Source organism: Arvicanthis niloticus, chromosome 22 (genome assembly GCF_011762505.2).
Source record: "Arvicanthis niloticus isolate mArvNil1 chromosome 22, mArvNil1.pat.X, whole genome shotgun sequence".
Classification (NCBI taxonomy): Eukaryota; Metazoa; Chordata; class Mammalia; order Rodentia; family Muridae; genus Arvicanthis; species Arvicanthis niloticus.
This window is the reverse complement of record NC_133429.1, coordinates 51925011-51950427: the sequence shown is the minus strand read 5'-3', so window position 1 is coordinate 51950427 and position 25417 is coordinate 51925011. Positions and strand designations below refer to the sequence as shown.

At 38.4% G+C, this 25417-nt stretch overlaps 1 protein-coding gene across 3 annotated transcripts in view; it reads right to left on the bottom strand.

The window, feature by feature from the left end:
• Tespa1 (thymocyte expressed, positive selection associated 1) overlaps nucleotides 1-25417 on the bottom strand; it is a 69389-nt gene that overhangs the window by 15917 nt on the left and 28055 nt on the right. For 2 of the 3 annotated variants that reach the window (XM_076920845.1, XM_076920848.1), the window contains exon 1: nucleotides 13790-13921. The exons of the other annotated variant lie outside the window; for it this stretch is intronic. The gene's annotated coding sequence lies outside the window, so the exon portion shown is untranslated. Of the gene's footprint in view, nucleotides 1-13789; nucleotides 13922-25417 lie in introns of those variants that run through there. 3 annotated transcript variants of the gene reach the window in all.

The window sequence follows — 25417 nt, the reverse complement described above, 5'->3', positions numbered from 1 at the left end:
CATATCAACTCCTCTAAAGGTGACTGTCTAGTCTGTCTGTACAGAGCCCGTTCACTGCCTAGTCGGGGAAGAAATGATGCGTAGCCATTTGCTGCTTCAACCCATCCACCACTGAGAGACCAGATCTTTGGGTTCGGACTTCGTCTTAGAGAACCTGACCTAAGGTTGAACTTGGATTAACTAACAGGCTGGTACCTAGCACCAGTTTCCAGGTTACACCTCCCCCCCCCCTTGCTCCCAACAAGACCTCTGTCTAGCACCAATTTCCAGGTTATTCCCCAACAAACCTGAACCCTCAGGTTACAAGCCTGTCCTTGTCACTTCACTTACTACAACCACCCACCAGGAAAAACACAGAAGTTAAGTTTATGGTTTGGCTTCCAGCACCAAACAATTATGTTAAAGGTCATAATGCGACCCCGCCCCCCCAATCAGATGTGTGCCATGCTAGATATCCCTTCTTGTCTTTACAGATGCTTGCCTGAAACTAAGCTTAGGGCTGCCCCCACCGTTCTTTTGTGTGGTCCAAGCTCAAGCTTGAATAAGGAGACCCTAATGTGATTACATTGGAATCGGCTCCTTGGTGGTCTTTTGGGATTCACAAATGCTTCCTGTCACAACACCACCACCAGAAAAGAGAATGCCTGAAAATAATCTGAGTACCAGGTCAAGTATTTCAAGTCAATAAGTCTAAAAGCTTCAAACAGGAGTCAGGGGCCACCGAGGACATTTTATTTTGACTTAAAAATACCTCTACTTCTTGTGGTAGCTGGAATGCTGTATTAGAAACACGTTTCTTAAGGCAAGAATGTTAGCGAATGCTTGTAGCTCTAGTACTCAGAAGGCCCGGGAAGATCAATCAAAGCCACAGTTCAATAGAGACCATGTTTAAAAGAATTGTTTTCTTTACTTGTAATTTTGTATCTCAGAATCTACCATTGAAACTAAAATAGTTGAGGAACTGCCTAATAGGGAACAACTAATAGGGAGATGCCTCAAGTGCTTGGTACACAAGTTTAAGGACCTGAGTTCAGATCTCCAGTACCCACATATAAGCCAAGTACAGGGGTAGGTCTCTTAATTTTAGCTGTGGAGGCAGAGCTGAGATGATCGATTTCTGGAGTTTACGCATTGGCTAGACAACCTAGTCAATTCAATTAGCTTCAGGTTCAGTGAGAAACCCTATATCAAAAAATAAGGTGAAGAGATATTCAGGAAGACATTGCCATTTTCCTCTGTTCCCCCTCCAATTAATAAAAGAAAAGAAAAACAAAAATCTTTAAATTACACTTTATTTAGTCCTCATGGAGATAGCTTTTTAAAAGTGTAGAATTGGCAAAGTTTAAGAAGGCCAATTTTTTATGAAGAGATATGATCACGCCTTTAGTGCTTCTAGCTTGTCTTTTTTTTTTTTTTTTCTTTCTGGATTTGTTTGGTTTTCTAGGAAACACACAGTATTTTCTCCAGGAAAAGAAAAGGAAAAAAAACTGTAATAGAAACAAGAAGACACTGAACTTACTGCCTTAAGTAACTAGCAGACCACACCTTCCACATGGTCACTTTTTCTAATTTGTCAGTTTTCACATTGACTATGAGTTACTTACTCAGCCTGTCAATGCAATTGTCACTCCACAAATTGATAGTTAATTTGACACCTTTGCACTCTTTCCAAAAATATATAATTTCCCAAAATATATAATGCCTCTAGGCACAGAATCTGAGAAGAATAAAGGGAAAAATCATCTGTCCAGATAGAGCTTGGAAGGTAGGAGCTAATGTGCACTCAGCAATACCCACATCTCTCCACAGTGAGTTAGTAGATTTGTGACAAGACTTTCAGATATCGTGCTTCCATCCTTTGGGATTGCAATACACAGATTCATCTTCAAAATTATATTTCAGCCTGAGGTCAGTATTTCTATTTTGGTCAAGCTTCAAGAATGACATATATAGCTTGATCATGCTAGCCCTTTTTGTCCTGGGAATACTTTTATTCCTGTCCATTGTGTTAAAGTGTCTTTAACAACATCAACATGTTGTCAGCTTGAAACTGAAAATGGACCCCCAGACAGAGTTATTAAATTAACAGGCTGTCAAGCTAAGGATGGGTAAGATTCTATGCAGAGCCTTACCAACCTAAGACAGAAATGCATTGCTTTTGATAATGTGCATTCCATGATGGGTAAGGAAAGCATTCTTGTCAAAATGACCTAAGAAAGGCTCAGTCTTGTTTATGAAATAAAAAAGAGGGAGAGGCAGAGAGCTTTTTGGGATGCTTGGCAAGAATCTGACATGGGCCAAAAACAAGGAAGTAGGCTTCAGGCAGGAATCTGACATTAGGCTAGAACAAAGAAGCAATTTCAGGCAGGAATTTAAATCTTAGGCTAGAACAAGGGAATAGACTTCAGACATGAAAATGACTTTGGGCTAGAACCGGGAAGTTGGCTCAGATATTTTGGTCATCCTGATAAGCCCTTAGAAAACAGTGGTCAGGAGAATGTTCATGGAATTTTGTTTATTGCCTTGCTTGTTCTTTGACTATTTGTGTTTATTGTCTTGCTTGTTGCTTAACCTAAAAAAAAAAAAAGGAAGAAAGAAAAATAAGTGAGGTGTAGGGGCTGGAGAGATGGCACAGAGGTTAAGAGCACTGATTGTTCTTCCTAGAGGTCATGAGTTCAATTCCCAACAACCACATGGTGGTTCACAACCATTTGTAATGGAACCCAATGCCCTCTTCTGTTGTGTCTAAAGACAGTGACAGTGTGCTCATATACATAAAATAAATAAATAAATAAATAAATAAATAACAAAACATTATATTTTTATTGATTATAATTATATTTCTGTTGAATTCAGAGAAAAATAGAAGAGAAAAATATAGAAATTTCAAGAGACTTCCTTTAAGACTCAAAGGTATTAAAGCAGGTGTGTTTTTTTTTTTTTTTAAGAACATCCTGGACACGAAATATCTAGTGCAATAAAATTGTTTCAGTTGTTTTGTCTTGCTGTATACTGAGAAAAGACTATCTGTAATTGTTGCTGTCTAGTCTAGGCCCCTTCCCTTTGGGCCCAGGCCAGGATTTGTCTTCTAGGAAAGGCAGCTTTAGCACTGTGAGATGTTTTTGCACTCCTTTTTTGCCTTTTAGGGAATATTCAACCTCATAACTAAGCTCAGGACAAAGGAAATCTACAAAGAGGGTCAGCAGAGGAGATTTGCTAGCATTGGGTGATTCAGGATGAGGCTGTCTCCAGAAAGAATTCAGGAAAAGTCTCTGGAAAGTCTGAAGTTAGACTGTGTTTTCCTAGTTCTGCCTTCCAAAATATTTAATAGTCTATTTCCAGCCCAGAAAGAAAAATGCCAAAACTGAGTTGCTCATTTCTTTAATTTCTTCACACAAATCACAGGGAATCCTTTATGCACAAGGACATTTTTGGAGGTTAGAAAAACTTAAAAGGATGGCAGCAAGGGAAGAAAAGCATGGGGGAAAAGGAAGAACTGGGAAGGAGAGACAGAGGAGGAAGAGGTGAGGTAGAGAGACTACTGGAGGAGAGAGGGAAGGAATGGGGGAAGGAAATGAGGGAAGAAAGGGGGAAAGAAAGGACAGAAAGAGAAGAGGGGGCACAAGTAGAAAAGGGTATAGGGCTGCCACACTGGGCTATGACACCCTATTGTCTGTACCAAAAACAACTGGAAATACCTTGTTTTCCCTACTTGGGATGACAGGTGAAGGTTCTCAGCACCATCTTTGATATGACTATTTTATGTTCCTCACATCTTTGAAGCTCTCATTTAAATAAGTGAATTTCTTCTCCACTTCTTTTCAGCCCTGGTTTTTCTTACACATTTTTTCTCTCATTTTTTTTCATCCTAAGTATTTGCTGCACCAGACCCATACAGTCCTCAATCTGTTCTCAACCCATTTCCTCCAGGAAGTCAGATGTGGCTTCTGCAGTTGGCATTAACCCTGTCTCTTTGTGACTTCTCTGCTTGACTGTTCTTTTTGGTTATTATCATCAACAAACGTTACACTTTTACTAATTTATATTATGTTTAATTTACTCTTCTAATTGGAGCATAAACTCCAGGGTCAGATGTGTTTGTTTGGATTGTCCACTGCTGTGTTTCTAATGTCTAAAATAGAACCAAACATGTTGGCTAAACAAATACTCTAAATGAATGAATGCCCCATGAGAGCCTAGTGCCTTAACAAGTTACCACAGACACACTCAGCACATAGCTTCAAGGCTTCCATAAGTTTTAACTATGTGCTGGGGACAGAAAGTTGGGGAACAGAGAGATGATAGTTCTAAAACCGGTTTCTGCTCTCAGAGTTCCTGCAACTCAGAACAGCATTAGCATGTGCCTGACAGTGCCTTTTTCTTATTTACACATCCTTATACAGACCTTTTACTTATAGCAACTACCTAAAGGAAAGTGTATATGGAAACAGAATGCTTAATGCTTTAAAAGTTACAAAGAAAGGCTCACAAAACTGGCTGTAATTACAGGCAGCAGAAAGACACAAACTAAGAGCTCTAACATGCATCACAAAGAACATTGCAAAGATCATTTCCTGGCAGTTTGGATGAGAATAAAATCATCCACTTACTTTAAAAGATAACTATGGTAGGTGCTTGTAAAGTCTCTTAACTTCTAAAGTGTTTGCCCTGTAAGAACAAAGACCTGAACTACATCCTTAGAACTTATGACAAAACTGAGAGCTGGACCACATGCTTGTAATCCCAAAACTGGGAGTGGATTTAGGATGATTCCTGGGTCTCACTGGTCAGGCAGTACAGCAAATTCCAGAGTAAATGTAAGATACCATGTTAAGATTTATGATGGAGACTGATAGAGAATACCTGATGTTGACCTCTGGCTTCCATGTACATGTGCTTGTGCATGCCCATGTGTGCACACTCCTGCACCACCCACCCCCAATGATCTCAAGAGAGAAGGCGTAAAGGAACTAATCTCCCCAAATGTGGCTCTTGGTGTGGAAATTAAAATAGAAAGTAATTTCCCCTAATCTTTGTCATGTTTGGGTCATCATGAAATGTTAACAAAGCATTAAATAGAACTACTGTAAAAATGGGCAGCAATATTGGGAAATAGAAATAAATAAAGGGCTTGGTTCATAGTAACAGGATGAAAATATACTGCTGGGAGATAAGAAACTAAGTTCTGTTTCTGGAAATCTGAAGGAAGTGGCAAATGATATCAGATAAACACACCAGCAGTGAGTATGTTACAGAGAAATGACAGATGGGTACAGAGATGGCAAGATACAGCTTTGGAGGTTTTTGAAGGGAGGTTAATAGAGAGATGGGAATGGAAATATTTTCTCCAAATGTTCCAGTAATAACAATAGTCATCAGACAAAAGTGTATTTCCACAATATGAAGGAACATGGTCAGAATGTCTGCTACACAAGCTTGACAACCTGCATTCAATCACTGGAATTCAAGGTGGAAGGAGAAAACTGACTCTTGAAAGTTGCCTTCTGACCTCCCCCTCTCCACAATACACATACACACAATGATAATGAAAGTACTACTACTAAGTAAAAGCTAAAAAATATGAATTACCATTAATATTCACGTCATTTCTCTGATCAGTTTCTAGCATCCAGCATGTGTGCTTGTGTCATATTCAAAAAGTATATAGCATGTCTGTGTTAATTGGACCACTCTTTGTAAAATCTCCCTTGAGCCCCACGGCAGGGCATGCTGTAATGCTTTTCAGTGGAGATAATTTAGCAAATATTGTACCTGCTGAAGAGCAAGACTCATACTTGTACTGGGAAATTTCCCTCAACTAGTATATGGAATAGAAGAGGTATAGACCCACCTGCCTTTTTCCATGGCTTCAAATCTTCTGTGTGTATATTACCTACTTTGTAGTGAAGGGATCCTGTTATATGGGACCATCTTTCTGTGCTTTAGTTAATACACCATAAGGGTCACTCAAGTATGATTAAATTTTAAAGTTCAAAGTAACAAATTATGCTATCTTAGAAAATCATTTTCTATCCTCATTTTTCATTTGCTACTCAAAAATTTCTCTGAACTCTGACTGCTACCTTCTTTGATGCTAATTTATTATAACATTGGCTGTACTATGCCCAATGTATACAGAGAAGGTGGGAACCTGTATATTTTTTTCTTTTGTTTTTACCAACAATTCAAGAAAAGTGACACAAAGGATCTACTTACTGCTTGTCTGAATTTCCCCAAGGGCTAGACATTTATCTAGATTTTTTTTCTTGAATTATTTTCCATAAACTACCAGGAGGTCTTGAATTAACTACAACCAAATAGAGTAAGAGAGGATGTTCTTTGTTCTGTGAAGAGTTTATAGAAGTAGGGATGAAGTCACATCTGTGGTTTAAGGTCACAGGATTGCTTAAGAATAGTTATCTACTAATAAAATATTATCAAATACAATACTTGTAGCAGTAGTGAAGAAATGGTTGAGAAAATGTCATTATTACTGAATTGAGAACATTGTCTACTTCCTACTAAACTGCTATTCCATGTTCTAGACGATTCAGCTGCAGTTTCACAATACACTGACATAGTGAATCAAAGAAGCAGGTACTAGTAAGAACTGAATTGTGTAGAAGACAATGTTTATCCACAAATATGTCCTATAAAATACCTCACTTAATCCTGACCAACACCTTAGAGCTAAGCATTAGCATCTAAAGCTCAGAGAGAATGTCTTATTCAAGGAAGCATATTAAAAGGGCTTGGATTTAAGCTTTCATTTGTTTGACTTCTTGTTGTAGTCTTTACACAAATACTGGAGTAATAAAATAGTCTATTGTCATCCAAGTATCTGCAGATAATACAAACTTGTTAGCAATTCCTGTAGGCTCTGCCCAACAGTTACCTAGTAATAGCTGTGTCTCTATCTTCCAGGTCTGAGCCAGGCACGAAAGAAGACCACTCTGGTGACCTGTCTCTGTTTCTCTGTTTCTCTGTTGTTTCTCTGTTTCTCTGTTCCTGTTTCTCTGTTTCTCTGTCTATCTCTGTCTCTCTGTCTTTCTGTCTCTCTGTCTCTGTCTCTGTCTCTCTCTCTCCCTAACCCCCATAAGTCAGAAGCCTCTCTTCCTCTTTTTCTCTCTTCCTCTTTCTTCTCTCTTTCTATCCTTCTCCGTCTCCCTTCCTTTCTCTGCCTCTACTCCTTTCCAGGTCCCCATTCTGCTCCTCGGCTCCCCTGCAGTAAACTTCCTTCTGTACTAGGCCTGCCATATGGCTTGGTTGTTCAGGGGGAGTCTTTGGCAGGGCCTGCTGAGGTACTTCCTCTCACTGCAACATGCCATATTTCATTAAAAAAAAAACAAGATTATTTAAGTAAATTCTCTGCTTTATATTCTGTTCAGCTGTCTATTTTATAATCTAGTGGAGGAGAAACAGCATAAACCTAACACATTTTGTATTGAACTGTGTGGTAATCACAGCAAAAGAAGTATTGCTTTGTTTGTGTTACCAACATAGTTTTCCTCTTGACTCTTGGTGATCTGGAAGCAGACTAACCTTCCTCTGGCTTGCAGGTCAATTTTCCAACAAGGTCCAATTTGGGATTACATGAGAATTTTTGATTGCTTTCAGATTGTAGAATTAGAATATTTATCAGCAACTATAGAGAGGTACTGATCTAACAAAGTTAACACTAGTCACAGCTCTGTGGCCAGGCTCTGCATTGGCCTAGTTACTGAATTGCTGGATTTTTTGGCACAGTCTGGGAAATCTTGTGGAAAAAGCAGGGGCAGCTGGGGTAGATTGTGCTGCATTCAGAGGGGCAGGGAGCAATGGTACCAACCACAGTTTACTGTGGCCATATCTTTTTTCCCAAGGAACAGGTTTAATTTTTACTTAAAACTGAAAATTGTGGTTGATGCATTTCTCTGGGATGGGATATATTAACAATGTGCTAAATTGGTTACTGCTGCTGCTGACTCTTCTTTCCCCCTTCTCCCTTCTTTTCCTTCTCCTCCTCTTCCTCTTCTTCCTTCTTCTCCTCTTCTTTTTTTATGTATTGAAAATTGACCTTTTTCATATAATATATCCTGGTTACAGTTTCCCCCCCACACTAGTTTCTCCCCACCTATTTTAATATTTAAATATAACAAATGGGCCTACCACTGTGAAACTGACAAATAATAGCTCTGCTTACATATGGTTCAGTGTAGGGATGTTTTAAAACTCTCAGTAACATTTCTTTTTCTTCACAGTTTTATTTAGAAACTCAGGGAAAGAAAAAATGTGGGCAGATCTTGAGACTTGGAATCAGAGTATTCCTATTTAAAATCATAGCTTGTTCACCTACATATGTGAGTTTTTGGCAAAACTATTCAATTTCTCTGAACCTAAGTGTTTTAAATATGTAAACTGATACTTGCCACACGTTTGGGGTTATTGAAGATCAAAATTAGGTATTATATAATAAATAATACACAAGGTTGTTATTAATTTTCTATCAATATAAGCTAGTCTCAAGAGGTAGGATAGTTTTAAGAATAAGAAAGGAGACAAGGGAATGATCATTAGAATACATTAGAGTGCACCACATCAGGGTATTCAAGAGAGGTGCTCACATTAGGCAGAGATGAACTGTGAGAAAAATAATCCCTCATTATTTTCTATTTATTTGTGTGTGTGGCATATATTTACATGTGCATGTACCCCTATGTGCACCCATAGAGGCCAAAGGTCTATATTTGGTATCTCCGCTGTTGGGAGCCGACTTTTAGCAGAAAGCGGCTATCAGTTTTTCAGCCATCTTGAGCCATATACCCTTACATGAGACTTGTTTTACATCAGCCTACAACAGCTGAGCACACTCTGATAATCTTGGTTTAGATACCTTGGGTGTGTGAGATTAAAGGTGTGTGACTTAAGAGTGTGACTTAGAGATCAGATTTAGAGACAAGACCTAAGGGCATGATTAAAGGCATGACCTGAAGTAGTGGCTTAGAAGTGAGACATATAAAAGGCTAGAGGCAGACAGAGAAAGAAACAGATTACTTGACATTAGGTAGAAGACACTTGGCTCTAGAGAGAACAATTTGGAGAACAGAGAATCAGACACTTTAGGGAGAACAATTTGGAGTAACAGAGATTCAGACACTAGGAGTAGGAGTAGACATTAGACACTCGGAAGAGAACAAAAGGAGTACAACTAGGAACTCAAGACTTGGGACTTGGACTAGGAAGAGAGACTGAAGAATAAACGGGATTGAATCACACTCTGTCTGGTCTCCATTCCTCGAATCCGTCCTCACTCTCTCTCTTGCTGAACCCTGTCCCGCAGACCGAAGCGGCAGCTTGGGCCGGGAAACAGTGGCAACCAAGTGTTGAGTGGAGAGGGCCACAACATTTTTGGCCCTCCAAAGTGGGGCAGCTCGGGCCTCAACATTTTGGCACCCGAACAGGGACTAGTGTGGTTCTCAACATTTTTAGGCCACCCAAAGTGGGGCAGCCTAGGCCCCAACATTTTTGACACCCAAACGTGGGACTAGTGCAGTTCTCAACACTATGTTATCTGAAATAGTCTCTCACTAAATTTGAGATACACTGATTTGCTAAGCTGGCTGGACACAGTCCTCGGAATTCTTTTATCTCTACTACTTCAGCATTAATAACAGATTGTATCACCACCTCTAGCTTTTACGTGAGTACTGAGGATCTGAATTCAGATCCTCATCTAGTTTTACCCATTAAATCATTCTCTACTTCAATAGTGTAGTATTTCCTTATATAATTTCCAGAGGGACCAGAGAGAACTCTAATCCTGGACAATCATTTTAGAGCAAAGAAAACTAGACAGAGATAAGAAGGCGAGAAGAAAGATGAGGGAAGGAGAGAGGAAGGAGGGATGGAGGGAGGGAAGGAGGGAAGGAGAGAAGGGGAAGGAGAGAAGAGAAAATAGAAAATAGGACTCACAAGTTTGTATCACAAATGTGTTCCTTTTTCCTTTTATCACACAACATTCCTCCTACCACTCCTGGGTTCTAGTCTTCAATGCTCTGGACCTTCTTCCACTAACAGACCAGACATACTTCTCTTCTATGTTTGTGTGTTACTTATGCCCCAAGCAGTACCTGTGATTTGGGACTGAGAATGAGATCAAGCTTAAGAAAACAGAAAAAGAAAATAGAGTTTCCATGATGTGGCCTAACATAACTTCTGCATCCATAGCCCAGGCATAGTCTTACCAATACAGAAGTCTGGAGAAATACCAGAGCAGACAGCATTTCTCCGTGGACAGGGCAAATTTAACTTCAAGCCAGGTTGACCCTCTTCAAACTTATGTGTCAAAAATCTACAACAGGCTGTTATACTTCTTTTGGATCAATGGTAACTTTCTTCCTGGTTTCTAATTGTCAGTGTGGCACTAGGAAGTTCATTAGATCACAACTTATAATGTTGGAACACTTTAAAACATCTATGACCTAAGGGAACACTTCAGTCTCTGCTTCAGGGAAAAGAAAAAAAGGATGTTATTTAGTAAATAGTAGAAGCCACACAATGTAATTTCTTTGCCTTTCATTTTTCATGCCTTATAACACTTCTGTCTTTTGTTTCAGAGGGTAGAAAAGTATTACTTAGTAAATAAATTTAAAAAGAAAGCTAGTGTTATTTAGTAAATAGTAGAAACTATGAGATGTAACCTGGTGGACTCCATGCAGGAGGAGCTGCAGTGGGCAAGTGAGCTTCCTGGAGATAGCCCACCATTTTGCACGGTTGTTATGGATTTACCTTGGATAGGCAAAGCCCCAGGGGCTTCATCCCAGGATTGCTTCTTGCTACTGATGTACCTTCTCATGTTTGTCATTGCTATATTCTTTGTATATTTGGCTTGGTGTGATTGGATATGGGGAGACTCCTACTCCCTGTAGCCTGGTATGATTACTTCCTGGGTGATAGCCCACTCTATTGGGCAATTTTCCTGCAGATCAACATGAAGATGAACTTTCATAGAACAATAGTGTTTAGATGAATTAGTGATTGTATTATTGCTTTAGAGTTGTGATAAACTTGTAAAAAGAAAGTTTGACTGAAAATATTTAGTTAGGTTTGAGTTTAAAAAGAAAAACACATAATCAATAATCCTGTTGTAATTTTCTTTTGTGTAATGGTTTTAATATATTTTGAAGAATATGTTTTAGTGGTGATTTTTTTTTTTTAGAGAATATGTAACTTGTGGCTATGATGTAATCTTTTTCTTACATAGAGAACTTTGACTTAAATGGTATAAAAAGACAAAGAGAAAAAATAAAGTTGTTAGAGTCAACTTGTTGGAGTTTGCTCCATCCACAAAATATGCATATGTGTATGTATGTATGTATGTATGTATGTATGCATGTATATGTGTGTATGTGTGAAGTTGGTTGAAGCTTTGCTCCATCCACCCAGTGTGTGAATGTGTGTATGTATGTATGTATGTGTATATATGTGTGTGTGTGTGTATGTTAAGTTGTTGGAGCTTGTCTTGCTTCATCCACTTGGTGCATGCATGTGTGTGTGTGCATGTGTGTGTGTGTGTGTGTGTGTGTGTATACATGCATGTATATGATTTTCCCCCTTTTTCTTTTCTTTAGTTGCTGGCTGTCATCAGCAATAGCTCCTGTTGGTTGCTATCATAACCTGTTGCTATCAGCACCAGCCTTCAATCACTGACTCTACACTCAGCCCTCCTCAGTTTACCCTGTGGTATTGAAGCTGACCTTCAACAGTAACTCTGTTACCTTTCCTTTTTTTATGACATTTCCTCACAAACAAGTTTTGCTGAATACTGAAAGCAAACCATCTAAGTTCTTTTCCTGTCATTCTCTTTGAATATTCATATATGAGTGAGTTTTGTGGAGGTTTATGAATGACCATGGGAGATATTAAAGTGATATATTTGGATCAAGTCACTGTGTTGGTGTATGAGAGATGCCATTAAAAAAATCTGAACAGGCTAAAAGGTATCAGGAATAAGAAAGCAGCTCACCCTGGCTAATTACATATGGCTTTATCTAGACTTGTTTAGGATAAGTGAAGAGATTTCTTGACCACGAAGTGATCCCTGTGTATTACTATCATTTATTCAATGTCTTGTTTTCATGGTCATGGAGTTATTTCATTCCTGTTCTCATTCTCCAGCCCCCCCCCCCCAACACAGTAGATACATATACTCTTCTCATCCCTCAGCTTATTTGACAGAATTCTCTTCTCAGCCCAAATCTGTATTTTGGCTGTTCTCACTGGGCTGAGCATAGGGCTGTGGCTTTTAAGTTAGTCACTTTCCTTGAGCTTTAAGTGGAAATCAGGCAGCTGTTAGTCTACATGTAGAAAGAAATGCTTGCATCTTTTCCCTTGCCGCCATTCAGAGTGAAGCTTGAGTCATGACATGGGTCAAGACCAAGGCATGAGGCAAGACCAAACATTCTATCAGAATCTGAATCACAGACCTCGGACCTAAAAGGACTGTGTTGTCTCTCCACCTCACTATATAATGCTTCATTCTAGAAAATATCTTAACTTTCAGAGGATCAAAGGAGTTAAGAGAATATTATTAGTCTGGTTATAAATAGCCTCTAAATGGCCTGAGTGCTTGCTTGTGTTTGTTGTTTTTTTTTCTATCCCTCCTATTATAACTTTATCTTGCTTTCTATGATAACATTCTCTATAGAAGACAACCAATAAACCTGACCTTTTGAGCTCTTTTCACCAATGTTCATGATATAGGAGACTGCAGATCCATGGCTCTTACCACTCAAGCTGAACATCTGCTGAATCAGAAGCTTGGGCATCCAATTTGGAAGCTTCCAACCTCTAATTCCTCATGAATTGTATAAAACTTCCAATTAAGGACATTTGTGATATACAAAGTCACAAATATTTCCTTGGGCATTGTTTCTAAATGCTTATTATCTTATTAAACCACTTCTACAGTACACTTCTATCTTGATGGGGCTTTGCTCTAAATCCCTACATTGCCTCTTTTACCCACGGATGAAGTTGGTAGTACATGGTTGTGGAAAAACCCCAGTGTGAATGATATTTCCATACCTCCTCCCTCCCCAGGATACAGATGGGTGGTTACTCTGAAACAAAGGGTTTTGGAGACTCCAGCCCTAATATTATGTAGGTCACTGAGAGGTCAACATATTTAGATGAAATATGGGGCAAAACTCTAGTATTCACAAAATGTGGACCATGGACCTCTAGTAAATCTGGCCTGTCAGTATTCAACTGTATAAATTTCCTACATAGTGATTTTTACATACCTCACAACACTTTATCTTTATATCTTTTGCTGAAGATTCCAAAGAAAAACTGAGAGAAAAGTCAGGCCAGATTTGGAGATTCCCAAATTCAGAAATAAGGGCATTAAACAGAACCTGTCACCAAACCAAGAAACCTCTCTCATTCACAACTTTTCATAATTGAAAATAGAATTAAGCGACTACACATACGAGTTCAGTAAGACGGTAATAAGAACTCTAATGAGGCAAAAGAAATTTTGTGAATAGCAATTCAGTTCATCAAAAAGGCTATGATTCATGACCCTAGAACAATAGCATCTGGTAGCCAGGAGGATGGAAAGAGGCATCACTGCTCAATAGTTCCAATGATGAGGCTATAGAGTCAGCGACAAGAATGAAAGTTTCTCTCCTGATAAATCTCTTTACTTGGAAGCCAGATTTTTTCCTGACGCATATTTTTTTTCTCTATAAGTATCTATAATTTTATATCAGCTCCACCATAAAGCCAAAGTAAAAACTACACTTACCAGAGGCAAGAAAGTTCTCAAAACAAGGCTGGACCTTTCTTAAGGAGTGGTGCTAGAGATGAGGACAGTGAGAGTTTCATATTACAGACTGTGACTTTCTCTCTGTTCTCATTCAACTGTCAGCTCAAAAGAGGAAGCGGATGTGAGACAACACACAGATATCTATACACACATCTGCACTGCCTCCACCTCCTAGCCAACCACATCCTCTGTTCTAGCTTAGGAGACTGAAGAATAAAGCATCTATTACCCATAAGCTTACAGGCAGAGCCTATCCTCTGAAATGACTGCTTGCTGTGAGTTCAGTTTTCTATACCTAGGGAGGGGTATTGTCCACTAGACAATGAGAATCTGGGAACATCTTCCTTCAATATAATTAGAAGTAATTAGAATCCACTCCAGTAGCCAAACATACATAGAAAATCTAGAAAATGATTTAAAAATTAGACTTGTCTCTCCATTAAAATCTATTCACATTTGTCCCATAGACGAGGACTTCTCCCTACTTGGGCTTTTCATAACTCTTTCACACTCAGGTAAATTCCCCAGAAGTTTCTTCTTAAATACTATCAGTGAAAGCAATTTTAATGCATTGATTTCTTTTTAAAAATTTTTTATTGGATTTATTTGTGTTTCTATGTGTGCATTCTCTCTGTATGTGTGTGTGTTTGTGTATGCATGTGTGCCCCTGTCACAGCATGCATGTGAAGGTTAGAGGACAGTTTGAAGGAGTCAATCTTCTCCTTCCATGTAGATCCTGGGTTTGAACTCAGATCAGCAGGCTTATTTTGAAGGCTCCTTTACTCCCTGAGCCATCACACTGACCCTGTGATCATTTCCTAACACCTTTCTTGTTATGCTTAAACCCACTTCAGGTTCCCTTATTCTAGGAAATAACTACTTTTCCAATAAAATTTTAAAAGTTAGACTTTTAAAGTTGACTACACCGTGTAGCTGTCTTCAGTTTGTTATCTTTCAGTTTCAGAGAGGCCTTATTAAACTCTAGAAGAGTTTTTCTCTTTCAGTTTCATCCTGGGTAGCATTTAGCACCACTGACTATACTTCCTCCACAGCTTCAGCATCTCCTATTGGGCTTTCTTCTGTTTCTTTGATAGTTCCCTATTCAGTCTAGATATCTCCTACATCTTCTGATTTTATTCTTTTCTTTTTGAATTATGCACTGTCTTAGTTACTGTTTTAGCCTCTGTGATAAAAGACTTTGATAAAAGTAATTTAAGACAGGAAAGGTTGATTTTGGCTCATGGAAAAGTCAGCAAGAGGTTGATATAGCTGGTAACATTGCATCTGCAGTGAAGAGAAAGTCATAAATGCTTGTGCTCAGCTCACTTTGTTCTTTTTATACAGTCCAGGATTTCAGCCCAGGGAAAGGTGTCACACACAGTGAGCAGGTCTTCCAAGCTCAATAACTTAACAAGATAATCACTTATAGGTATTCCCATTTCCTAGGTAACTCCAAGTCTCATCAAATTGACAATTGAAATTAAGCATTACCTGTGGGGAGCCGACAGAAGGCGGTTATCATTCTTGCAGCCATCTTGAGCCTTATACCCTGACAAGAGACTTTTTTATAATAGCCTACAGCAGCTGAGCACACTGAAGAATAAACGAGATTGAATCACACTCTGTCTGGTCTCCATTCTTTGAATCCGTCCTCACTCTTTCTTGCTGAACCCTGACCTGCATTCTGGAGCATCTTGGGGTAGTGCGGGCTCTAGCAATTTAGTCCCCAAGGCTTTTGGCAGTGCGGGTTCCAACATTGATAGAGCAGTCCAAGACATTTTGGCCCACAAGTGTGGGGCAGAGCGGTTGTCAACAATTACCCTTATGTAAGCACCTGATATGGCCTCAAGGAGTTATATCAGGCTAGGTTGGAATAAACAGCACAACTGAGGCTGTGGCAATTTTGTTGAGAGCAACCAGACTTTTTATACCCTTATCAGAAACAAAATATGATGGCAGTTGCCAGGATCAATACAGTGGTAGTTGCCAGGGTACAATGATATTTGCAAGCTATACAGGGTACACAAGATTAAATATCTACAACCAATTGTCCTGTCAAGCTTCCTTGCTTCTTAGAATTCCAAGGGGAACAAAGAGGCCTGTTTACTTCATTGCCTGAGGGAGTGCATCAGTCTCTCAGGAACTGGAAGGCACATTGTGCTCCAGGAGCCATGAACTCTAACCTGAAAAACCTATGATGCATGCTTTTCAAAGCAACTGGCCACGCCAACTCTATGGTTGCCTGCACACTTACTTATAAATATTTATTAGAATAGTCATTGTACAAAGTACTTCCCTCATATGCTAAATGTAACTTTTTTCACATGTGTATTCTCTTTCAATTTTAGGATTGAAGTGATAGTTGGGTTTCTCTCTTACTATGGCCCCAAATTACATTTCAAATCTCAATAAGACAGCCCCTTGAATAGCCATATACAATTTAAATATAGCTGTAACATGGTGGGGAAAGGCTCAAATAAAGGTTTTGCTCAGAAAATTAAGTTCTAGAACCATGATTTTCTTTTCATCTTTTTTCTAAAGTCTTTGAAAATACCATGCATTTATTCACTGTATCTGAATCATATCCACTCTTCATTTCCCATCTTCCAAATCCTCACAGGACCACCCTATAACATCTACCTTCCACCTTCATATTCTCCTTTTATCATTTATTTTTAGACCACTAACTCCAAGTAGTGTCACACTTCTAAAGAATAATGCCTCTCCTTCCTTCAGCAGTCATCAATTGCTAAATAGTTCCTCAGCTAGGGGTGGGGTCTTGGGAGTCCCTGCCTTGCTCCATGCTGGAATATTTAACTGGATTGGTTTTATCTATAGATCTTGGATAGATAATGACTGCTGGGTTCATGTGTGCAACAGCCCAGAAGACAGTTTTTCATATCACCTCTCCATATCCTATGGCTCTTATATTCTTTCTCTCTTCAATGAAGTTCCTTGAGTTTTGGGTTGGAAGTTGATACAGATGTCCCATTTATAGCTGAGCACTCACAGTTCACTATTCTCCACACTTTTAACAGTGATGTTTTTCTGTATAAACAACTACTAACTGAATAATTAAGAAGCTTCTCTGTGTAAGGTTGGGAGCAGCACCAACCTATAAATATTTAGAAGGCATTTGATAACTTAGTAATTTAGACAAACGATATCGATTCTTCTTCCATAAGGCCTATGACTTACCTAGGCCATGAGTTTTGAGCAGGTTTACAGTATCATGCATGAATGTACTTCTATGAAGAATACCTTATATCCCATCAAGAGAAAAGCTGGTTAATCTCATAAGCAGTCTTGTCACTATTGTACCAAATGGACACATTTGTCTGGCATATTGTATCATGCAGGGTCCATGATGGATAAGATCACTGATGCTTTCCTCTCTCACTAGCTTTCATAGAACCTTCCAGAACTATGAACACCAGCCATTAGGAGACTCTGGGTCCATTTGATTGAGTTTTTGTGCCTTGCAATTAAAGTATGTGATATTTTCAGCAAAAGAATCTTACCATATAGTTACAGTGGGTAATAAGAGCAATGGCAATATCCTGTATTGTTTTTAGTGCCTCTGGGGTCGTACTGATCAATAATTCATACGGAGGCAAAACTTTAATATTTTTACATTTATTTAGTGCATGTGTGCATGTGTGTGCATGCACACATGCCAAAGCTCACACTGGAACATCAGAAGACAATTATTGGGAGTCAGTTTTCACCTTTCAGTGTGTGAGTTCCAGAGTATCAGACCTGAAACTTTTCTTCATGGGGCACTTCACCAGTTCTCACCAGATTATTTTCTTAAATATACTATAAGGAAATGATAATTGTAGTTTCTGTTTCTTATCTCTCCAGACCTTCACCCTATCACATTTCTTTATAGCCAGGGATGAAAATGTTGAACACAATTTCTAATATAAGATAGATGTTAACTATACACACACAAAAAAAATTAAAATTAAAACTTATTATAAACCCAGCACACTTCCTGTTCTTCATTAATAGTATATTTCATTGTCAGAAGCCAGGACCCTCGCCTCTTACCCTCACCCCCTACTTCTCCCCACCTGCATAATGTCCCCTGCAGCTTCATCCCCCTGGCAACCACAAGGTTCGGCTTGACAGTTACAGATAGACTTATAGACTCAAAGCAGTGTACCGTATCTTTTGAGGAAAGCAGTTAGACCGCCATTGTTTCAGGGCACAGGCCAAGAAGATTCTGTACTTTCCCATCACCTGGATCCCTCTTACCCCTCCCTTTGCAAAATGTATTATAAATAAGCGCTTTGCACTCAAATATATGACTCTTGACAAGCATTTGCTTCCTTGAGTCCATTTCTCTCTCTCACCCATTCTTTTTTTCAGGATGCGGTCCTCCTCGCCCCCACGAATTACTAGGCCCGTGGGTCGGGCCATTTCATTTACAAATTATCTGTAAAAATTGAGAAATTATTAAATTTCATATAAACTTTAAGATTCTGGAATTCATTATTTTTTAACTTTTTTTAAAAACATGTTTTGGATATGGAGATTAGCTATGTCAACTGGGAATGTGGAAACATGAAGAAATTTTAAGTTTCACAGAACTAGGATACAGATATTGGCATTTAGTGTCTCAAAGGTAAAGATACTGAATGCCTTTGAAAGCATGTGGTCATTCAGAATAAAACAAATAATTATTATTCCTAAAAGGCCAGAATTTTGTTAACACTGATATATAATTTTATTGCTAGAATGTCAGACTTTGGAGTGGCAATCCAGCTCTTAGTGCCTCTACAGTCATGAACATGTTAATATCTTCAGGCCTTCATATTCCTGGCTACAAAATGGGGATGATAATCCTGAAGGAATGGTTTCAAAGATAGAGGGGATAAAGCCATCTAGAATGTTCAGTTATGCTTACCTCAAAGAAAATACTCAGTAATCACAACTTTCCTTAATATTTCTAAAATAAAATGCCTTTAATTTATTCAGCTATCTTCCATTTTAAAAAGCCTTTTCACAAAGAAAATTTGGAGATATTGGTTAATAAAAAAGAAAATTGCTACTTGACTTTTTTTTTTAAAGAAAAAATGTTTTCTCTTTCTACAAGTAATTGCTAAAACACAAAGATAAAGACTGGTTTCTACACTGTTTCTTTGTGTTTATCTTCTGGCTCAGGCCTCTGCTGTCTCAAATATTCAGTTCCCATCTTCCATCTGCAACCCTATATCCTCTGACTGTGTTCAACACCACAAACTTCACTGACCATGTTTTCACCTGGTTCATGAAAATATAGCCACTTGACATTTATGAAGTTGATGCTATTCAAGATTTCAGTATTTTAAAAATATTTTTTGTTTATTTTTCCTGTGATTGTAAATAAAAACTCTGATGCTAACTGAGATAATAAAGTATCTACTACCTGTATATATACTTCAAGGGCTTGATGTTACATCTTATGGCCAATTTGTTGTTCCAAGGTGACTTTTTGTATTCTTTATAGAATTTGGCAAAAACATAGGGCTGGATTAAGATCCATCTGATTCTAATATAAGTATGTGCTAATAGCTTGATTTTTATTGAATATCAGTGTTCTCTTCTACCAAAGAGAAATAATCCACTAAGATTCTCTTCGCTTTAAAATCTATAGCATCTTTTTAAAATACAACACACAAGCATGTCATTCATTTAATATAAAATATGAGAAAAATAATGTACATTGTGTTAAAGATAGGATCTTACACTATAATCCAAATTTGCCTGAAACTCTTGGCAATTCTTGGCAGAAGCTTCCCAAGTGATGGAATTACAGACATGAATCACCAGGCTTGGCTCACAGTTTTGCACATACATACATGACTTGTAAAATTTAATACTTTAAAATGCATACTCATATGAATATTAAGATATATATGAATGCATACATAATTGTGTAATATGTATATGGTAAATGCATTTATATTTTATCTTCTGTTTATATATAAATATATTTCAATTTTTAGATTTTTTTACCATAGAATATTAAGGACTTTTAGAAATCAGTATTGAGGCTGGAGAAATGGCTCAATATTTCACAATATATGCTGCTCCTGCAGAGCCTGGAAACAGGTTTTCTGCTTTCCTGTTCTGTGGAGCCAATGTTCTTTCTCACCTGCATAAGGTTCTGTATGCACCTATTACACAAAAACTCAGGCAAACACAACCTACACACTAACATAATAAATAAATGAGTGAATAAGTAAATATCTTAAAAACTCGATATCATATTCCAATTTAAAAAGTTAAAAATATTTCAGTGAGTATCACTTAATACTGCTTATATTCAGTAGAATCCAAAAGTCTGGTTTCTATTATTGTGCTATACCACTATGACCCAATGACCACACTATTATCCTTGGTGTTCTTATTGCTTCTTTTTCTCTTACCTCCATTTTCTGTGATCACCCTCTTCTTTTTTCATCTTTGTACATCTAAAGTTATAAGATTATCTTTAAAGCTAAGAGTCCTTGGAACACAATGATCAGAGAGAATAGTTTCTTCCAAAAGGAGGATTCCACCCATTTATGTTATTATGTACAGCAAATGAAACACTCCTTGAACTTATTCATCTGTTTCTATGTCATATTTGAAAGTTGTCTTTAGTTAGCACAGCACAATATTTTATGTTTAATTTTATGAATGCTATATATCTAGAAATAGATGTTTTGTTAATGCCATATATTTCCTTATTCTATCGAAAAAGCCAAATTCCCTGTCATTCCATCTTTATCTTGTTCATTTACATAAGAAACAGAATGTCTTTTTATATCCTTGGTCAGAAACTATGGTTATTATTACCCTTAATTACTTCCCCATGGTAAAGTTCAGCATCCTTTAAATGAAGGCCTTTAAATGTGAATGTGAATAGCCTTTAAAAGAAGATGTCTGGTCTGGGTTGAAAGCTGATTTACTTATATCTAATCACTGAGCAAGTAAAAATATTTTAGTTTTAAAAAATTTAAATATTTCAAATATACACCTCTTTTTATTCACTTATTTATGATTTGAGAACTCTATCCTAAAATAGTTGATTCTTTGTAATAGGTTGTTATTATAGCAATTATGTTGATTTTAAATAATTTATATAAAATTCCAAATGAATTATTTAATTGTGTTTGCACAGAATTTCCTCAGACATTAAGAGCTAACACTTAAAATTGCACTTCCTTGTAACAGTCATTATGAAGTCACCTTACATATTTTCATTGACATGAGGCACAAGCAGCCTAGTACTGCAAGGTTATAGGCTTAAAAGAGACATGAGAGTATTTTGGGAGGACTCACCTCATAGATGGCAACTAAGAGCTCTACCTAATGCCAGAACATAACCATTAGACATATTGACTATTTTCCATAGAATCTGTTTAAACTGAAACAAATATATTGATCCACATGTACATGCCCACTTGTTCTTCCAGCTCATAAAAAGGAGTTGCTTGCTATCCCATGTGTCCATAATAACTGCAGTAGTTCCAGGCTCATTTTTCACATGGTATCTGGTAGAACTAGCTTTTCATTTAAAAAAAAGTTTATTATAAAGCACACTGTCCCTACCTTAATTATCCAAAAAACATTATTTTCATGTTGTATACTAGATACATTGGGGCTTTAAAAATATGCAATTACTCTTATCTTTATTACATGATTTGCCTTGCAAAGAAATCCAACTGTAGATGTGACCAATTGGCAAAATTATACTTTTGTTAATGACTGAGTTTTATGGATAAAATTTTATATTACCCATAGATATTACAGTAGTTATTACTAATATCTTTACTAATAGATGAGTATAAAACTTATAAAACTAGCATGTTTTTATTATTCTGTTTACTTTATTGAAGATGAATTTTAGAAACACTACTTTGTTGGTATATCTATATTTGAAAGAAGGGAAATATAAAACAATTGTTTCAATGGAGAATGAAAGGGTCACAACATGAAACCTTTAGTAAAGTTATAGCTGTTCCCTCTTGCTTAACAATAATGAAAACTGGCTGGGAATGCTGTGGCTCCCCTGTAATACCACTAATAGAGGACTGAAGCCAGAGCATTGTGAGTTTAAAGGTAGCAACCTAGAGAGAGTTTCTCTTACAAATGAAAGAAGAAAAACACCTTACACATGGAGCTGATTTTTTTAAAACTTTAATAAGAAATAAGTATCCATTTACTGTTGGACCCTGGTCCTGGAGGGTGTCCTGCGACAGGCTGGTGGCAGGGCGAGAGCAGGGAGGGTTGATTGCCTGCCCCTGCCGCTGCTTCTGGTGTTCGTAGTTGCTGGCCAGTATCCTCCAGGTGTTGCTCCTGCTTCTCCACGCTGAACTGGTCCAGGCTCGGGCCAGGCCGATAAGGAGCTGTCTAGCTGACAAAAAGGCAGCCGGGTGTTCCAGGCAGGCTCCAGGGAGAGCCGGAGGGTTGCCAAGTGGTACAGCTCTCTGTTTAGCCGGGAATGCTGGCTAGGTATCGGAAGAGCCCAGCGGGCTCTGAAGTGTTACAGCTCTTAGGCAGGGAAGTGCCGGCTAGGTAGCGGGGAAGGGCGGTGGGTCAAGTTCTCAGACACCTGGATGGTTCTTGTGTGCGCTTTACTTCTCAATTAAGCTCAATATATACAGTTTGGGGTGGGTGAAGGTTTTAGCAGCAGGTAACCTCATTGGCTTAGTCTGAGGTTTTGGGGATGCCTCATATGCACGTGAGGAAAGCCTGGGGCACCATTCCTATGTGACCTGATGGTCATAGACCTCTCAACCTCTCTGAGGCAGGGGCTGTGAAGCGGTGAAGGGCAGAAGCTGAGAGAGCCAGGGGGCCAGGAACAGAGCTGAACGGCCTACCGTCCCTGAAGGGTCTCCGGGGTTCGAAGCTCATTCAACCAGACACCTGGTTGTCTCTCAGCTCAGTGCCCTACAATTTACAATAAAAATGATGGACTATAGATGCACGAATAAAGGCAAAAATTATTATTTGTATGAATCTAGTGTTTTGGTGAATTTCACTGAACAAATAAAAATGTAATTGGTAGACATTTTGAAATGTAAAATGCACTATATTAGCAAGTGCTGAGGTCATTGAATTTTGCTGTTTCTAGTCAGGTTTTTACCTTTTTGGGGAAGGGAATTTAACTTCATTCAGTGTAACTCTAGCTCCTTTAGAGTGTATATGTGAACAACAACTTACTACTATTTTTATATTCTGGTATCTCTAGAACTAAAAGGAGAGTAGTCCTGACTGAATCTTCTGGGTTTAGTGAAATGACTGTTACACACATCACATGATGGAGGGGAGAAAAATGTTGAATGGCATCAGAGTGCTCAGACATTGTAAATTTTATCATCTACTGGGACATCACCATAATAAAGACACTGCAAAATAGGTTCCAAGTGTTTTTATTCTACATAAGAGAACCTTATAAAATATATATTCTCCTGATACCTAAATTGCTACAAAAAGTATTTTAAGAGAGTAATATGGACACAATTATATTGATTTTGTAAATTTGAAAATATTTCTAGAATATTATGTTTCATCACATTACTGGGATGATTTTGTAAGAAAAATAACTAAGGAATTTTCTTCAGTTTTGTGAGTTACCAAAAGAGAGCCAATAGATGAAAGCTTTCTCTCATATTAAGAAATAATTTGCCGGGCGGTGGTGGTGCACGCCTTTAATCCCAGCACTTGGGAGGCAGAGGCAGGTGGATTTCTGAGTTCGAGGCCAGCCTGGTCTACAGAGTGAGTTCCAGGACAGCCAGGGCTACACAGAGAAACCCTGTCTCGAAAAACCAAAACAAACAAACAAACAAAAACAAAACAAAACAAAAAAAAAAAACAAAAAAAAGAAAAAAAAAGAAATAATTCATGTATTTATACAATAAGTAAGTGCCACTAAAATTGAGGATTTATATGATTTACTTAAAGTGATTATTCAGTAAAACCTCCTATAGCAGCTATACTAATTATTTTTCTTTATTGTTTAATATCTATCATATGATTTGTTATGGAGCATGAGGCTATTAAGTAATACATGGTAAAAAGTTATAAAGGTAACAGAAAATGTATTAAAAATTACAGTCTACTTCAAGCCAAATATATATCACCTTTGAATAATATCTGTACACATGCAATGTCCAAACCACTCCTGAGCTCTGACGGGCCCATCAGACAGATGGAGGGGCCAGGCACAAGTCTGAAGCTGAGGAGCTAAGACTCATCTGGGAGGTTGCCCAGACCTGGGGCACAGCCAGGACAGCTGCCCAGAGAGGAAGCTGCTGCTCAGAGCTCTGCTCTGCCTAGCAGCTGGGCCCCTTTGCCCAGGCCCAAATGCATGACATCTGCTCCATTCAAAGCTGGGTTCCTATGATATGAAAAAACACTACTTTGTGTAGGAATCTGGTTTTTTAAAAAACTGTTCATGTGAGATGTTTAGTGATTTGTTTCCTACATGTATCAAAGGACCAGAGTAGGAGCAGAGCCAGATGTGGAGCTCCTGACTATAATCTTAGTACTTGGGAAGCAAAAGCAAAAAGGTTGCCAAGCACTACATAATGATATCCAAGCCAGCCTGGGCTTTAGCTGGAACTACTGTGGGTAGAAAGGAGAAAACAGTGGCAGTTCATCAGGGGTTCCTTACAAGGAGAAATATGTCTGTCTAGGTACTGTTGTCCTTTGCCTCTGCATTCTGAGGGTGAAAGATCTTGAGAAGTGAAACTCTCTCGGCCTTCTATGCCTTCTCTTAAATCACTCTTCTCAGTGCCGGGATTTCTTCTGCTTAGGTAAATTGAAGTCCAGAAAAACTGAAGAACAGTCAGTCAGAAGATGCTCTTTCAGAAATCAAGTCCATTAAGGCTGTGATATTTGTTACCTTCCAAATGTCTGTACATATGTGAATGTACACATCTGTTGCAGCCTGAGCTGCCCCACGTTTGGGGGCCAAAAATGTTGAGAACTGCACTACCCCACGTTTGGGGACCAAAATGTCATGGACCGTTCTATTAATGTTGGAACCCGCACTGCCAAAAGCCTTGGGGGCTAAACTATTAGAGCCTACACTGCCTCAAGCTGCTCAGGTCTGCGGGTCGGGGTTCAGCAAGAGAGAGAGAGTGAGGACACATGAGGAATGGAGACCAGACAGAGTGTGATTCAATCACATTTATTCTTCAGTCTCTCTTCTTCTCTCCAAGTCCCTAGTTCCTAGTCCCTAGTTCCTAGTCCCTAGTGCCTACAAGTTCCAAGTACTTTCTCCAAGTGCCAAGTGCCTAATTCTTACTCCAAGCTGTACTCCCTGAAGTGTCTGATGTCTACTCCTACTCCTAGTGTCTAAATCTCTGTTACTCTAAATTGTTCTGAACTCTCCTGTCTGCCTCTCGCCTTTTATATGTCTCACTTCTAAGCCATGCCTCTAAGTCACGCCTTTAATCATGCCCTTAGGTCTTGTCTCTAAGTCGGATCTCTAAGTCACACCCTTAAGTCACACACCTTTAAGTCTCACACACCCAAGGGAAAATTCTGGGTATCTAAAGCAAGATGTTATCAGAGTGTGCTCAGCTGTTGCAGGCTAATGTATTCAAGTCTCTTATCAGGGTATTT